Raw genomic sequence first — 18,449 nt, forward strand, 5'->3', positions numbered from 1 at the left:
ACAGCCGAAAAAAACCTTCTATGTCAAAACGAACAAAAAAAAGTTACACAATTATGAATATATCACAAACTCTTCCAAACTGTTTTGGCTGGGAAGCATGCGCCCCAATGCTCGGCATCCCATGCTGTGACCCAATAACACCAGAGGTGGTTAGTTTTGAGCTCCCTTACTCTAGCATTGTTTGGGTGTTGTTGGGATTGTGTGCTGTGTTATAGGCTAGGTACCTCTCGTGGTGAACGCCCATCCTGACAGTCTGTATTGGTGGGGTAACATGAGGTAGCTGAGGAAGGCTAGACACAGGTCAGCTCCAGGCTTTCTATGAAACCAGTCACCAGGCATTAAACAAGACCCTGAGGAGAAGACAGACTTGTGGTAGACTCCCACCACTCTCTGTAAAGGCTTATGCCCAGGGTGGGGCAGGTCCTCTGAGAACAGGATGAGGTTGTTAGTCCACTGGTTGTGTTCTGTGTAGTGGCTGTGGTGGAGCATCTGTCACGTGGTTTGGTCCTGGTTCTGACTCAGGAAGGAAGAGGAGATTGGGGCAGGGTTTGTGACCAGCCGCAGAGGTAAGTCTCTCCCGCCAGCAACACCAGATATCAGCAGGTCCTACGGATTGCAGACTGTAAAGACAAATTGAACAGAAACGCATAAAGGTTATATAAGGAACTCTTTGCTGTAACACATAAACATATTATAAAACATTAACCACAGTCAAGATTCTAACACTGATTCAAATACTAACAATATGGAGTATTGGAGTATCGAAATGCAATGTGTTGAGTAAAAATTAATTATGTTTCGGTCGACTGAGATAAGGAAAACTGCAATGATACAAAAATAAAATTCAGTCAGCACAGTAATTTCAACAAAATGGTATACGCTCACACAACGGAAGTACAGTACTTTATTGCACAAAACCATACATGTGACAGTAGAATAACTTTTCTCACTATGGTAACACATAATTGTAAATCTGGTACCCTAGTTTGATAAAATTCATATTTATAATACTGTATTACATTACACACAGCTTCACCACTTTATGTAAAGTAAACATGAATTAAGGCACACCATTTCCTCATTATAAAACACCAGTATCAAACAACAGACAAGGTGTCACTTTTCATCAGTGAAGCATTTCTACAGACACCACCACACCAACCATCACCATATCATCTACTCGCCTCATCATACTATTCTTTCCTCAGTTCACCTCATCCAGTTCCCACTACATACAAAACAAACAGAATTAACTAAAACTAACTAGTAATAATAGACTGGATTTCGTGGTGTATCGAGGTAGCCGAGAACCCCTCCTGCAGTGTATACAGGCAAAACCTCCGATGGACCTCAGGTGATCTTCAGCTGGTGCTGGTGGGAGAACATCTTCTCACACTGGGGCAGTGTAGGATTTATCCGTGTGGACCCCTGCGCCATTCAGACTGGAAAATTGGGAGAAACTAGCCCGGCAGAGGTGGCAGCCGAAAGATTTTTTCCCCCGTGTATCCTCCGGTGGATTTCCACCCGTTTGGGGAAATTGAAGGCTTTCCAAAAGAATGAACACGGGAAGCGCTTCTCTTTGCCACCGGATCTACTGATAGCGGTACTACTACGTCATTTGTCAATGGGCGTGTAGAGGCACTGGCATTGTCTGAGGTCTGGTTTAACATAAGAGATTGTGTCTGTGTTGTCACAGGGTCATGTTCCAGTTGATAGATCCTATAGAAGGCAGGCTGGAAGGCAGCACCTGTTAGGGTGTTAACCTGAGGCGCCATGTCGAATCACAAATAGGAGCAGGAGGAGATTGTAGCAGAGTCTCGTCTGTTCTCTCCGCCGCATACGGCCACGCCCTGCCCCCGGAGACCAAACTACGCCTTGCCCTGGTCTCAGGCAGTTGTTGTTATGGAGACAAAGTTTGGTTGTTGTTTTGTGTTCGATGTCTGTTTCTGGTGTGGTTAACAGTGTTCTTCCCCAGCCCAGAGTTCAGGAAGCTGTCATCCACTGACCTCCACTATGTCGCCTCTGGTCCTGGCCTGCTTGGTGATGTCGCCCCTGGGCCCTTGGCTGCACCAGTCTGGGAATCCAAGATGGCCGCCAGTCTCCCCTGTTAGCCTCCAACCAACCACCTGCAGGAAGAGGTAGAAAATAGACTTTAAAAACATGGCAGAGAACCCTGCATTTGGAGTTTTGGGGTCAAATCTGGTCAATTATACAGTCAGTTTTTGTAAATATATGTAAGTTGTATTGATTTTATTTTATGAATGAAGAAATAAACAAAAATAGCCAGGCGCATCAATTCCTATTAAAAATCTATTACTGTATGTAGGCTATATGTATTTTCTCTTATTGCTCCCCCCATCTTTAGTCACTCAGCAGACCAATGATCTCTGGTGCTTCTATAGTCTCATCTTTGATAACAGAGATAATCTTCCCATGTCTACTGACTGTAAGAGATACAGAGTGAGAGAATGTTGGATCAAGAAATCTGATCTGAGCACCTGCTATGGAGCATTTATGACTGGGCAATGAGGAATTGATATGAGTACTATGCAAACATGTTAGTTAATTTAATTACTTGACACTCTTTAAAGACATGCTCCTGTCCTTTTGCAACTAAGACAGTTTATTTGAAATTCCCACTTTGGCTGGATGTGTCAATGTGTAGTTCATAAGCATAATTATGAGCAGAATTATGTGTTACCTCAATTAACAACGAAATCCCTTGTTTGAATGCAACTGTTTTCTGAAGCTGTGCTACGCCATTTTCCCTACATTTCCCCCAGCGCAGACCCCAGCAACAACTCTAGCCAAATTTGAGTGACAGTAGAAGAGGTATGCCCAGCAATCTCCAATGAGGTTGCAGGGCGGGCCCAACGGCTCAGTGGACACAGCAGAAAGGGAGCAATGACATGGTGCACATAGTGATGAGATTTTTGGGGCCACTTTTGGCTCGGAGGCACTTTCAAAACTACTGGATAAAAAGTATACAAAATAACCAGAAAATCTCTTTAATGGTTTGATAATTGAAAGGACTGGGCCCTTATCACAAAGAGTCTCACAGTAGAAGCCCAGATCACCTGTCTATATGGTTTATTATTATGATTAACAGGCAAAACTGATCCTATATCAGCAGTCCTCTGAGAGGCTTTGTGATGGCCTGACCTAATACATTCAACCAGTAGGTAGTGGGCTCACCTCAGTGAGACTGTGCGTGGTGTGTGCTCGAGCTGGTTCCTCTGTGTGTTCAGGAGGTGGTGAGCGCTGTCCTCCAGACCCAGACCCCTCCTCACATCCCCCTCCCTCACCACAGCACCTCTGGACCCCTCCTGAAGAGACAGGTGATACAGATTATACAGAATACACACCCTCAGGTACGTACACACACAGATAATAAACACACTTTCAACATGGAGTGAATCCCACTATGTTTGAGTCTATACAAACCAAATACTGTAAAAAAAAAGGTGTGGGTTTGTGTAGATATATTTAATAAGTATAATGGTTATAAAGCGTGTTGGGTGTATGCAGATCAGATATGATGTATACTAAAGACAGTTTCAATAAAAGTTTAGAATGAAAAGTCCATTTTGTTTATTAAAGATGAACAAGTTTTAAATAAAATATGAAAAATATATACACATTAAAAAAACAAATTAACTTGATAAAATACATAAGATTATAAAAGTGTTTGGGGAAATATTTAAGTAGTTGAATGGAAGTAATGAAATAGTTATGTAACATATAACCTACACAGTAAAACACAATATGTAACAATACTTTTTAGGCTTACATATAAACTCAGCAAAAAAAGAAAGCCCCCTTTTCCAGGACCCTGTCTTTCAAAGAAATTCGTAAAAATCCAAATAACTTCACAGATCCTCATTGTAAAGGGTTTAAAACACTATTTCCCATGCTTGTTCAATGAACCATAAACAATAATGAACAGCACCGGGAACGGTCGTAAGACACTAACAGCTTACAGACAGTAGGCAATTAAGGTCACAGTTATGAAAACTTAGGATACTAAAGAGGCCTTTCTACTGACTCTGAAAAACACCAAAAGAAAGATGCCCAGGGTCCCTGCTCATCTGTGTGAACGTGCTTAGGCATGCTGCAAGGAGGCATGAGGACTGCAGATGTGGCCAGGGCAATAAATTGCAATGTCCTTACGTGAGACGCTAAGACAGGCTACAGGGAGACAGGAGGAAGCGATGGCCCCGCAGTGGCAGACCACGGTAACAACACCAGCACAGGATGTACATCGAACATCACAGGGGACAGGTACAGGATGGCAACAAAACGCCGAGTTACACCAGGAACGCATAATCCCTCCATCAGTGCCTCGGACTGTCCAAAATAGGCTGAGAGAGGCTGGACTGAGGGTTGTAGGCCTGTTGTAAGGCAGGTCCTCACAAGACATCACGCAACAACGTCGCCATGGGCACAAACCCACCGATGCTGGACGAGACAGGACTGGCAAAAAGGCTCTTCAATGATGAGTGGGTTTTGTCTCACCAGGGGTGATGGTCGGATTCGGGAATTGTCGAAGGAATGAGTGTTACACGAGGCCTGAACCCTGGAGCGGGATCGATTTGGAGGTGGAGGGTGGCATGGTTAGGGCGGTGTGTCACAGCACCATGGATGAGCTTGTTGTCATTGCAGGCAATCTCAACGCTGTGTTACAGGGAAGACATCCTCCTCCCTCATGTGGTACCCTTCCTGCAGGCTCATCCTGACATGACCCTCCAGCATGACAATGCCACGGCATTTTCATTCTGTGCGTGATTTCCTGCAAGACATGACTGTCAGTGTTCTGCCATGGCCAGCGAAGAGCCGGATCTCAATCCCATTGAGCACGTCTGGGACCAGCTGGATTGGAGGGTGAGGGCTAGGGCAGTCTCCCCCCAGAAATGTGGGAACTTGCAGGTGACTGGTGGAAGAGTGGGGTAACATCTCACAGCAAGAACTGGCAAAGTGGAGCAGTCATGAGGAGAAGATGCACGCAGTACTTAATGCAGGGGTAGCCACACCAGATACTGACTGTAATTTTGATTTTGAACCCCCGTGTTCAGGGACACATTATTCAATTTCTGTTAGTCACATGTCTGAGGAACTGGTTAGTTTATGTTAGTTGTTGAATTTGTAATGTTAAAATATTTACACAGTTAAGTTCTGAAAATAAACACAGTTGACAGTGAGAGGACGTCTTTTTTTGTGAGTTTATATGCCTATATACACTGCTCAAAAAAAATAAAGGGAACACTAAAATAACACATCCTAGATCGAATGAATGACATTCTTTACATAGTTGAATGTGCTGACAACAAAATCACACAAAAAATTATTAATGGAAATCAAATTTATCAACCCATGGAGGTCTGGATTTCGAGTCACCCTCAAAATTAAAGTGGAAAACCACACTACAGGCTGATCCAACTTTGATGTAATGTCCTTAAAACAAGCCAAAATTAGGCTCAGTAGTGTGTGTGGCCTCCACGAGCCTGTATGACCTCCCTACAACGCCTGGGCATGCTCCGATGAGGTGGCGGATGGCTCCTGAGGGATTCCTCCCAGACCTGGGACTAAAGCATCGCCAACTCCTGGACAGTCTGTGGTGCAACGTGGGAAGGAGGATGGAGTGAGACATGATGTCCAGATGGCTCAATTGGATTCAGGTTGGGGAACGGGTATAGCATCAATGCCTTCCTCTTGCAGGAACTGCTGACACACTCCAGCCACATGAGGTCTAGCATTGTCTTGCATTAGGAGGAACCCAGGGCCAACCGGACCAGCATATGGTCTCACAACTGAGGATCTCATCTCGGTACCTAATGGCAGTCAGGCTACCTCTGGCAGCACATGGAGGGCTCTGGCCCCCCAAAGAAATGCCACCCCACACCAGACTGACCACCACCAAACCGGCCATGCTGGAGGATGTTGAGGAGCAGAACGCTCTCACGACCCAGACTGTCACGCCTGTCACAGGTGCTCAGTGTGAACCGCTTTCATCTGTGAAGAGCACAGGGCGCCAGTGGCGAATTTGCCAATCTTGGTGTTCTCTGGCAAATGCCAAACGCCCGGCACGGTGGTGGGCTGTAAGCACAACCCCCCACCGTGGACGCCGGGCCCTCATACCCCTCATGGAGTCTGTTTCTGACCGCTTGAGCAGACACAAGCACATTTGTGGCCGCCGGAGGTCATTTTGCAGGGCTCTGGCAGTGCTCCTCCGCTCCTCCTTGCACAAAGGCGGAGGTAGCAGTCTGCGGGGTTGCTGCCCTCCTACGGCCCCCTCCATGTCTGTAGCGCCTCCATGCTCTGGACACTACGCTGACAGACACAGCAAACCCTCTTGCCACAGCTCGCATTGATGTGCATCCTGGATGAGCTGCACTACCTGAGAAGGGGTTGTAGACTCCGCCTCATGCTACCACTAGAGTGAAAGCACCACCAGCATTCAAAAGTGACCAAAACATAACAGGAAGCATAGGAACTGAGAAGGTTGTGGTACATGCAAAAACCTAGGGGGTGTATTACTAATTGCCTATAATTTCCACTCTGTTGTTATTCCATTTGCACAACAGCATGTGAAATGTATTGTCAATCAGGTTGTTCCTAAGTGGAAGTTGATTTCACAGAAGTGTGATTGACTTGGAGTTAATTGTGTTGTTTAAGTGTTCCCTTATATATAAATTCAAATGTCTGGATGCAATATTCTACCAGGAATATTCAACACTTAATCTGTTGCTCTCCTTATTCCAAATGCATCTGTGGATTTTTTGATGAACAATGAAAATTAACCTTGTTTTAATGCAGGGTTTGATTAAAGCCAGAAACCATGAGTGGAATGGTTACCCTCATTTTATAGAGGGAATGGTTTTTCTGCTGGTGTATCCTGAGGTAGTCCTCTCCGAGAATTTCTTCCCGCAGTGCGAAGGCAAAGGCCCTCTCCCGGTGGACCCTCTGTGCCCTCTTCAGATCACAGCTGGGCGAGCGCATGTGACACTGGGAACAGCTGAAAGGTTTCTCCCCTGTGTGGACCCCCTGGTGCCTCTTCAGGTGCAGCATGAGTGAAGCACATGTGACACTGGGAACAGCTGTATGGTTTCTCCCTGGTGGACCTCTGGTGGATCTCCACCGTCTGGGAGCAGCTGAAGCCTTGTTACAGAACATGCAGAGGAACCGTACGTTGCCCCCCCGCGCCGTAGCCCTTGGTCGCGTGAGTAATATGATAAAAATAACGAGCCGGGTGAATGGAAGGTGACACGACATGGAACTGGCGCGTAAAGGGGAGTGGGTCGCAACATTTAGATTAGTCTCTAAGCTTTAGTTAAGAAGTCACTAGTGTTGCCCTGCGAGTGTTCTCCCAAGGAATCGCCTGCATTCCAGTTAGCATTTCTCTTTCCCGACCGTGTTGCTCCCCCTGCACGAGCCTGGGCTCTAGCCCCATCGCAAAATGTAATACCTGATCGGAAATCACGCAGCCGCGTGACTTGAAGGTGCCATTGACGTGGACACTGGGTGGATCCCTGAACGGTGTAAAGGGGAGTGGGTGGCAACAAGATTTCCCCTGTAATGTAAGAAATCTCTGCCTTGTGAGTGTCCGTCTCTAGGTGACTATCGCATTCCAGGGGAGGAGCGTCGCCCTCCACTTTCACAGTATCATCCACCACATAACCTCCCCTTTTTATTAGGCACCCTTCAGAATAACTACACTGTACCGGTTCAGTCCCCCTAGACAGATCAGTCGTGTCTCTAAACCCAAGGGCATGTTGCCAGGGTCCATCTCTGTAGAATAAGAACAAGACAGATCATCAATGCCAGTGTCTAACACGTCACCATCTCCACGGGAATTAACTGTCCCCTGACTCTGGTGAAATACTGTTAAGTTCTCTGAGCCAGGAGCAGGAGGACAGCCCAGTCTCTCTGTGTCTAATCGCTCATATCCTGTGTGTAAAAGCCTTCGTGTTACAGTTAAAGTCTCTGTGTCTGTCTCTGTCTCTGTCTTGAGGACGGCGTTGGCGTTCCCACTGACCTCCGTGATGCTGCATTGGTCCGTCCTCAGCGCGGCGGGGTGGTGAGGTCCTCGGTGGCTACAAGGTGCTCTCCAGCCTCTCCAGTCTGGATGTCTCTGCGTGTCGTAGGTCTCATCTCCTTCAGACCTCTCCAGTTTGACTCCAGGACCTGCAGCCTCTGCATTTGCAGACTGACACAAGAAAAGGGGAGGTTATTACCGGCACATGAGTAGAATTGGATAATAATGTCGGAGGGAAGTCTCACAAGCTCCCCTATGGCAGATAAATGAGGATGTACATGTAAGCAGCGGGAGGGGAGCCTTTCTGAAATAAACTGGCCACATTTAATGTACTGTCATTTTGTTGTAATACTATTACACTAACCTCTATCATGATAACGTGCTGGGTTGAGGTTCCACTCCCTCATCAACAGTGATTGGTTGGTCATCTCTCCATGTATTGTGTCCCGCTGGCTTCACAAAGCTCCTGTGGCCTCCATTGAGATGTCCTTCACCTGAGAGTGCGATTGGGGAGTAAAGAGGTGGTTAGGTTAGCTACTGTCAATGCTTAATCTGTACACTATTGACAGTTTTGACATTGTGTACAATTGGCAAGGATGTAAGGTAACACATACCATAACTTCTTGATACAGTATTTATAATTCGATGTATTATGTTCCATGCATCATATTGTTTTTTTAATGCAGTAAATCAATTATCTGGTTATAATATGATAGTGTGTCTTTCTGCAAGTTAACTAAATATTCAGGAGAATTATTGCATACTAACTCAAAACTGACCAAGACCCAATTCTGGTTAACCTAGCCTGGATACTCGAGGTTGAATTTCATTGAATTCTACTTTAGGAATAAATAAGCGTTTGGATCAAGAACGTTTCCTCTCACGACCTTTTGCATGCCAGAATGTTGAATACAATTATATTTTAAGTTACTTTACCGCTTGGTGATACAAATATGATATAATATACCAGCGCTTTTAAAGTTGGTGTAAAGTACTTAAGCAAAAATACTTTAAAGTACTACTTAAGTAGTTGTTTGGGTATCTGTACCTTACTATTTATATTTTTGACAACTTTTACTTCACTACATTCCTAAAGAAAATTATGTACTTTTTACTCCATTCATTTTCCCTGACACCCAAAAGTACTCAAAAGTTAAATCTTGAATGCTTAGCAGGACATAAATGGTCCAATTCACGCACTTATCAAGAGAACATCCCTGGTCAACTCCACTTGATCTGGCAGACTTAAACACAAATGCTTTGTTTCTGAGAGACGTCTGAGTGTGGAGTGTGCTGGCTATCTGTACATTTTTAAAAAAATACGAAATTGTGCTATCTGGTTTGTTTAATATAAGGAATTTGAAATGATTTATACTTTTAATACTTAAGTTTTTGCAATTACATTTACTTTTGATACTTAAGTATATTTAAAACCAAATACTTTGACTCAAGTAACATTTTACTGGGTGACTTTCACTTTTACTTGAGTCATTTCCAATTAAGGTATCTTTGCTTTTACTCAAGTATGACAATTGGGTACTTTTTCCACCACTGCCTGAGAGAGAACTTTCCTGATCCAAACGCTCATTTGGCGTGGAATCCAATGTCATGAAATTCAACATCAGGTCTCCCGACAATGGTTAACCATATGTGGTTAACACATCTAATTTCAAACATGTGCAGATGTGAACGGGGGCGACAGGCCCCTCAACCACGGCAAAATGTACCTCTTGCCATTCCTCTGTATCGGTCAAGGATCTTGACACCACTTGGACGACTGGCGAGGACGCGCTCACGTGCCACCTTCAGTTCCAGTAGTTGTAGTTTCTTTCGCAATGCACTGTTTTCTTTCTGGCTTTGAGTTATTTCCAAACGAAACACTGCATAGTCGTCGTTACGAGTTTACAGACCTCCGCCACGGCTGCATTCGCTAGCACCTCCATGATGGAGGCTATTTGAGTGTGAAAACCATACAATTAGCCATTGTTAGCTAACGTTAGCAGCTAGATAGTTAGCGTTACCTAGATAACAGATCTATCAACCAAGTCCCGTCTACAACGCGAATTAAAGACTGCCGGGGATAAGTATATGATGCGGTGCAGTTAAATGAGTCATATTCTGAGTTCCAGGGTATTAATACACGACTAAATAACAATATAAACGCTAAAGTAGAAATTTGTCTTGGTCACTTCACTTCCGTTTACACTTCTTCAGTGGGTTTTTAAATGGCGGTTGGCAACCAACTTTAGTGATTCATTACCGCCACCAACTGGACTGGAGGTGTGCAGAGAAAGGGTAGGTGTAAAGTTTAAACCTACCCAATTAAACTGTTCATCACGGATACTATTTGCAAATAATTTGCTTTATTATTTTACTGGACTGATGGTACCTGCATCTGATGGTCATGGTGCTTTCAAGACAACTGGGAACCAGAAAAAAAAAAAGAGACAGACCTCAGTGATCTTCAGGTCTAAAAGTCTGAGCTCTAGAAAGATGCCAGAGTTTCCGACATGGAATTCGAGTTGGATGATCATTCAAAACGATTTTTTCCCCAGTCGGATGTAGTTTTCAGAGTTCCCAGTTTTATCGAATGCACTGAAGTCGGAAGATTTCCGAGTTCCCAGTTGTTTTGGACACAGCATTAGTCTTCCACTGATGGCGAAACTTGAGTCGCACCGCATCTACCTCATGCACAAATTCATATTGTTCTTATGACCAGAGAAAGTGAAATATTCCTTGATATTAAAATAAACACGAGAGCTGCTAATAATAATACAAACGCAGGGCTATCGAAACACTTGGCTACTCATTCATTGCAGCTGCAGCGGAGTGGAAGTAGGGAGAAGCGCGGTTTATGTTTTGTAACAGTATTGAATAAAAAACAGTGTTGACAGTGCTGAATAAAATCTTAGACATGAACTCACTCATAAAAACACCAGCTCTTTTGCTGTATTCTTTGACAGTCTCTCTCTGGTAATGATTTTAAAAGTTATGAAATCTCTAATATCAAACTTTGCTGTGGTCGTGATTTGAGCTATTCAATTGGTCATTTGAGCTATTCGATTGGTCAGCGCAGTAGGCGCACTCGATTATGCCACAGATCTCCGGGTCCACCATAGGGATAAGCAGAGTTAGTCTTTTCAGACAAATGAAGTGGTTAAAAATGGGAACACTTTCCCTATCCGGCGAGCAGGGCTTGAATCAAGTGCACCTACCGCTAACAGCACAACACGGAAACATTTTTTTAAAGGAGCGCAGGCCTTTATCGTTGGCTTTTCTACAGAAATGTTTGGTGATTGACTAGAAATGCCTTGAAGATCGACCGGTTGGTGACCGCTGTAGATGAAGGGGAGGAGACAGGATAAAAAAAGATTTTTAAGTCTTGAGACAATTGAGACATGGATTGTTGTGAGCATGAAGGGAGATGGGAGTAAGAACCGCTGTGACGTATGAGGAGGGAAAATCTAAACATTCTGTCAAACGGGCGTTTGGTGAATTAGGCTAGATAAACAACAATTATTCAATATAGCTAAGTTAATAGAGTTGAACAAAGATAAACGAAACGGAGAGGAAATATGGTGGAGGTGGTTGAGCAACACTGGGCTGTGACTGGAGCAGAGATGGATGGAAAGGTAGGGGGGTTAGGAGTTGAGGAGGACGGGATGGAGTGTAGTGGTGGAGTGGAAAAAGGTGGAGGTATAGCAAGAGTAAAGGTTAAGAAGAAGAGGAAGCCTGAGGAGCCTTTGCAGGTCAGTGTCAGAGGAGAGTAGTGACGAGGGAGGTTCAGGTCGCAGTGTTAGACTGAGAGAAGTGGAGTTGAAGGTGTTGGTGAAATTTAAGGAACAAGGTGGAGTCACGGCGGTGAGTCCGATCGCATTGGCTAGGAATTTGGAGAGTAAAGTAAGAGAGGTTGTGTCTGCTAAAGTTCTTTGTGATGGAAGTTTGGTGGTGGTGTGTCTCAATGTTAAACAGTATGAGAAGGCGCTCAAACTCAAGCAGGTATGTAAACGTGTGGTTGATAGTAGCATGTTGGGTCAAACTGGACGGAAGTGGATGAAGGGAGTTATTACAGGAGTTCCAGAAATTGTTAACATGCAAGAAAGCGCCTCCAGATGACACGAGATGGGAAGATGGTGGATAGCTTGTCAGTGCTACTAAACTTTGAGGATCTGGTATTGCCAGGAAAAGTTAGGATTGGGTATATGAGCTACTATGTGCGAGCATATGTTCCAAAACCATTGTGTTGCTATAACTGTCAAAGGTTTGGGCATGTGGCGGGGTGTGTAAAGGCAAAAGGAGATGTGCGAAGTGTGGGGGAGAACATGCATATGGGGGAATGTGGAGATGGGGTCCAGTTAAAGTGCTGTAACTGTGGGGGCTCCCACAGTTCATTGATGAAAAGACAGGTGGAAGTGTAGCAGGTGAGGAGTGAGCGTAACATCTCGTATGCAGAAGCAGTGAAGTGAGAGGAGGGGTTTCTTCGTTGGCAGAAAGCAATGGCTAGCTAGTATGCTAACTATTCTAGCTAACTAACTGGCTGAATAAGTTGACGACGGACTCGCTCAAGCTGTCGGGACTAACGCACAACGTTAGACACGGCCACGAATGATCTGCTTGGCATGTTGACACACTGGTGGTTTGTTGTGACCGAGTATTGGTGCTAAACCGTGTTGTTGGAGGCTGGCATGCTAGTTGGCTGTGGCGTCATAGGATTCGGTGCCCTGGACGGTTTTCATGGACGAATACTGTACGGTTAGCTAGGTGAATAAACTAAGTTAGTCTATTCCTAGAAAACATTGAACTGCTATAGTTTACAACAATTATAGTGTCTGAGGTGGAAGTTGGGAGAGTTATATTTGGGTTTTCAGTGAAACGTAAGTGAGGGAGGCCCCGCTCTCTCGCTTTCCCAGATGTTTAGTTAATTTCATTCCGATCTCCTTTGCATTATTGTAGCCATTTCTCCTCTCTGCAAAGGCCATACAAACGCCTCACACCGCGTGGCTGCTGCCACTCTAACCTGGTGGTCCCTGCGCGCACGACCCACGTGGAGTTCCAGGTCTCCGGCAGCCTCTGGAACTGCCATTCTGCGGCCAACAAGGCAGAGTTCATCTCAGCCTATGCTACCCCCCAGTCACTCGACTTCTTGGCGCTGACGGAAACATGGATTACCACTGAAAACACTGCTACTTCTACTGCTCTCTCCTCGTCTGACCATGTGTTCTCGAATACCCCGAGAGCATCTGGTCAGCGGGGTGGTGGCACAGGAATCCTCATCTCTCCCAAGTGGACATTCTCTCTTTTTCCCCTGACCCATCTCCTCATTTGAATTCCATGCTATCACAGTCACTAGCCCATTCAAGCTTAACATCCTTATCATTTATCGCCCTCCAGGTTCCCTTGGAGAGTTCATCAATGAGCTTGACAAGTTCCTTTCCTGAGGATGGCTCACCCCTCACAGTTCTGGGTGACTTTAACCTCCATACGTCTACCTTTGACGATTTCTCTCTGCCTCCTTCTTTCCACTCCTCTCCTCTTTTGACCTCACCCTCTCACCGTCCCCCCTACTCACAAGGCAGGCAATACGCTTGACCTCATCTTTACTAGATGCTGTTCTTCTACTAATCTCACTGCAACTCCACTCCATGTCTCCGACCACTACTTTGTATTCTTTTCTCTCTCACTCTCCTCCAACACTACTCACTCTGCCCCTACTCAGATGGTAATGCGCCGTCGCAACCGTCGCTCTCTCTCTCCCGCTACTCTCTCCTCTTCCATCCTATCATCTCTTCCCTCTGCTCAATCCTTCTCCCTCCAATCTCCTGATTCTGCCTCCTCAACCCTCTCCTCCCTTTCTGCATCCTTTGACTCTCTATGTCCCCTATCCTCCCGGCCGGCTCGGTCCTCCCCTCCTGCTCTGTGGCTTGACGACTCATTGCGAGCTCACAGAACAGGGCTCCGGGCAGCCGAGCGGAAATGGAGGAAAACTAGACTCCCTGCGGAACTGGCATCTTTTCACTCCCTCCTCTCTACATTTTCTTCCTCTGTTTCTGCTGCTAACGCCACTTTCTACCACTCTAAATTCCAAGCATCTGCCCCTAACCCTAGGAAGCTCTTTGCCACCTTCTCCTCCTTGCTGAACTGAGACTGCTCTTCTCTGTGTCACGGAGGCTCTCCACACTGCTAAAGCTAACTCTCTCTCCTCTGCTCTTGTCCTTCTAGACCTGTCTGCTGCCTTTGATACTGTGAACCATCAGATCCTCCTCTCCACCCTCTCCGAGTTGGGCATCTCCGGCGCGGCTCACTCTTGGATTGCGTCCTACCTGACAGGTCGCTCCTACCAAGTGGTGTGGCGAGAATCTGTCTCCGCACCACGTGCTCTCACCACTGGTGTCCCCCAGGGCTCAGTTCTAGGCCCTCTCCTATTCTCGCTATACACCAAGTCACTTGGCTCTGTCATATCCTCACATGGCCTCTCTTATCATTGCTACGCAGACGACACACAACTAATCTTCTCCTTTCCCCCTTCTGATAACCAGGTGGCGAATCGCACCTCTGCATTTCTGGCAGACATATCAGTGTGGATGACAGATCACCACCTCAAGCTGAACCTCGGCAAGACGGAGCTGCTCTTCTTCCCCGGGAAGGACTGCCCGTTCCATGATCTCGCCATCACGGTTGACAACTCCGTTGTTGTGTCCTCCTCCCAGAGTGCAAAAAAGCCTTGGCGTGACCCTGGACAACACCCTGTCGTTCTCCGCTAACATCAAGGCGGTGACCCGATCCTGTAGGTTCATGCTCTACAACATTCGGAGAGTACGACCCTGCCTTACACAGGAAGCGGCACAGGTCCTAATCCAGGCACTTGTCATCTCCCGTCTGGATTACTGCAACTCGCTGTTGGCTGGGCTCCCTGCCTGTGCCATCAAACCCCTACAACTCATCCAGAATGCCGCAGACCATCTGGTGTTCAACCTTCCCAAGTTCTCTGACGTCACCCCGCTCCTCCGCACACTCCACTGGCTTCCAGTTGAAGCTCGCATCTGCTACAAGACCATGGTGCTTGCCTACGGAGCTGTGAGGGGGAACGGCACCTCCATACCTTCAGGCTCTGATCAGTCCCTAAACCCAAACGAGGGCATTGCGTTCATCCACCTCTGGCCTGCTGGCCCCCCTACCTCTTCGGAAGCACAGTTCCCGCTCAGCCCAGTCAAAACTGTTCGCTACTCTGGCACCCCAACGGTGGAACAAGCTCCCTCACGACGCCAGGACGGCGGAGTCACTCACCACCTTCCGGAGACACTTGAAACCCCACCTCTTTAAGGAATACCTGGGATAGGATAAAGTAATCCTTCTACCCCCCCCAAAAAAAAAAAACATATTGTAAAGTGGTTATCCCACTGGCTATAAGGTGAATGCACCAATTTGTAAGTCGCTCTGGATAAGAGAGTCTGCTAAATGACGTAAATGTAAATGAAGGTAGTTCACGCAGAAACAATCGGGGCACCTAGAAGAGCAGGTATTCCAGGCCAGATTGAGATGCAGGTTGGGCGTGATGGAGGGAGCAGAATGGAGAACACAAGACTGGTAGGAGACATGAGGAAGGTTGTTACATTTGTGACAGCAGCAATCAGTTGCACAGAAAAATTACAATCAAGGACTAAGAAGATAAAGATCATAGTGGAGCAGGCAGTGAGATATCTTGGGATCATAGGACTGACATGAGAAAATGTACAGGATGACCTCAATAAGATTGAGAATCAGTCCAGCCAGGAATCATGTATTGGTTAATTTGCATTATGGTGTTAATCCTTCGATGGAATGCCAGAAGTTTGATGGCTAATGGGCAAGAGTTCAAACAGTTTCTTGAGGAGTTACCAGCCAAACCTGATGTGATATGTCTCCAGGAGACAAGGCTAAAACCTACTCTAGATTTTGTATTACAAGGTTATGTTGCAGTCCGTAGAGATAGGGTGGTAGGGGGAGGAGGAGGGTGTGCTACCTTTATAAAGAGGGGGATCCCATATAGGTGTGTGGGAGAGGGAGTGGAACAGGAGTATGTAGTGGTAGAGGTGTGGTTGGGAGGGGGGAATATGGTGAACTTTTACAACCCGGGTAAGAGACTGGAGTTGCTGGCCCTTGGGAATGTAGAAGGTCAAGGTAGGAGACGGGTAATGTGGTGTGGGGATTTTAATGCTCATAGTACGCTCTGGGGGAGGGTTACGGATTGATGTAAATGGACAAGTGTTGGAGGAACTACTGGATGAGAAAGGGCTTGTGAGTCTTAATGATGGCCGGGAACCAGGATTGACCCAGTAACTGGAAATTAATCTGCTCTGGATCTTACTTTGATCTCAAGTTCAATGGCAGGCAGATGTAGTTGTGAGGTTTTTAAGGAATCTACAGTGGGTAGTGATCACTATCCTACCATGTGTACTGTAGGATTTAGGGAGGAAGAATCAGTAGGAAATGGATTGAGGAGATGGATATTTGGGAAAGCGGAGTAGGGTCAGTTTCAGGAGTTGAGTGAACAGGAGCTGTCTCAGGTAGATCTTAATTCAGATATAGAAACAGTCAATGATGGAATACGAAGAGCAATAGTAGGGGCTGGAATGCAGGTGATTCCTATGGGTACAGGGGGGAGAAAGAGTAACACAGTCCCCTGGTGGAATGAAGAGTAGCAGTGAAGAATAGGAACAGCGCTTTCAGAATGTTGAAAAGGTCCCATAATTACCAGCACCTGATTCAGTATACATTTACATTTACATTTTAGTCATTTAGCGGACGCTCTTATCCAGAGCGACTTACATGAGCAATTAGGGTTAAGTGCCTTGCTCAAGGGCACATCGGCAGATTTTTCACCTAGTCGGCTCGGGGATTAGAACCAGCAACCTTTCGGTTACTGGCACAGCGCTCTTAACCACTAAGCTACCTGCCGCCCATATATAAACAAGCAGTGCAGTAGTAAGGAGGATCATTAGGACAGCTAATAGGGAGGTTTTGTGGAAACATAGGCAGGACCACTCCTGTGGGAGATGTATGGGGGATGATTAAGAGGATGAGTGGGGTCAGAAGAGATTGGGATCTCCCTGTCCTGAAAAGTGGGGCGATTGTTGTAGTGAGAGATATGGAGAAGGCAGAGATGTTTGCCCAGGCATTTGTGAAGGTGCACAGCTCAAATAATCTGACAGAAGAGGGGCAGCGTGGGAGAGAGAGGGTCAGAAGAGAACATCCGGGGGTGCTGGATCAGAGAGAGATGGTGGGGGATACATTGAATAGCCTTTTTACATTGGCTGAGATGAAGAGAGCATTAGCTAAAGCTGGGGTAACATCTGGGAAGGATGAGATGTGTTACATCATAATGGCTCATCTCAGTGACACTGCAATGTAAGTGAACATTTGAGAACCCGATACTATGTTTTCTTGAATATATTCACAGATGGATCTAAGGACCCTAAAACAGGGAGGACAGGAGCAGCTTTTAGTGTTCCTGAGTTTAAGGTGGCAGTGACGAAAAGAGCAACAGATCATTTATCTGTTTACACAACAGAGTTGTTGGCCATACTATTGGCTGCAGAGTGGGTGGAGGTGGTGAGGCCAGACAGGGTAGTCATCTGCTCTGACTCCTGTGCAGCACTGATGAGCTTCAATTCATGTGTGTCTCAGAGCAGACAGGATGTATTGTATGAGGTTTTGCAGTGTTTGTATAGGGTGAAATAGATGGGGGTATTTGTGATGTTCCTCTGGGTACCAGCTCATGTGGGAGTAGAGGGGAATGAGGAAGTGGATATTATTGCCAAACAGGCTCTTAAACATCCTAATGTTGAGATGGAAATATCATTCAGTAAAGCAGAAGCCAAGGGATTAATAAGAACAGTGGTTAAAAATAAGTGGCAAGAGTTGTGGAACAGGGAGAGTAAGGGAAGACATCTGTATAAGATCCAGGAAAAGATGGGGGCAGGGAGGTCCTCAGGCCGAGAGAGAAGGGAGGAAAGTGTAGTCACAAGGCTGAGACTGGGACACACAAGGCTAAATAGTACATTGAAAGTGGTGGGGAAACATCCGACTGGGAGGTGTGATCATTGTCAGGAGGAGATGGAGACAGTGGAACATGTTCTATTTCAGTGAGAGAAAGGGAGCGATTGTTATTAGATTTGAGGAGTAATGGGGGTTGAAGAGCCAGGATTAAGTGAACTGCTGGGGAAATCTTCAGGGGATGTAGTATTTAATTAGGCATTTCGTTTCCTTAGGGAGACAAGATTATTGGGTAAGATTTAGACCTTCACTGTCTCTGGTTCACACTCCAGTCGGTGGCGGTAATGCACCTTAAAGTTGGTTGCCAACCGCCATATAAGGGGGCGGGGGGGCTAGGGTCAGTCTGTTATATCTGGTGTTATTCTACGGTCTTATCCTGTGTGAA

This window comes from Coregonus clupeaformis, unplaced genomic scaffold, assembly GCF_020615455.1.
Source record: "Coregonus clupeaformis isolate EN_2021a unplaced genomic scaffold, ASM2061545v1 scaf0421, whole genome shotgun sequence".
In the NCBI taxonomy this organism is placed as follows: Eukaryota; Metazoa; Chordata; class Actinopteri; order Salmoniformes; family Salmonidae; genus Coregonus; species Coregonus clupeaformis.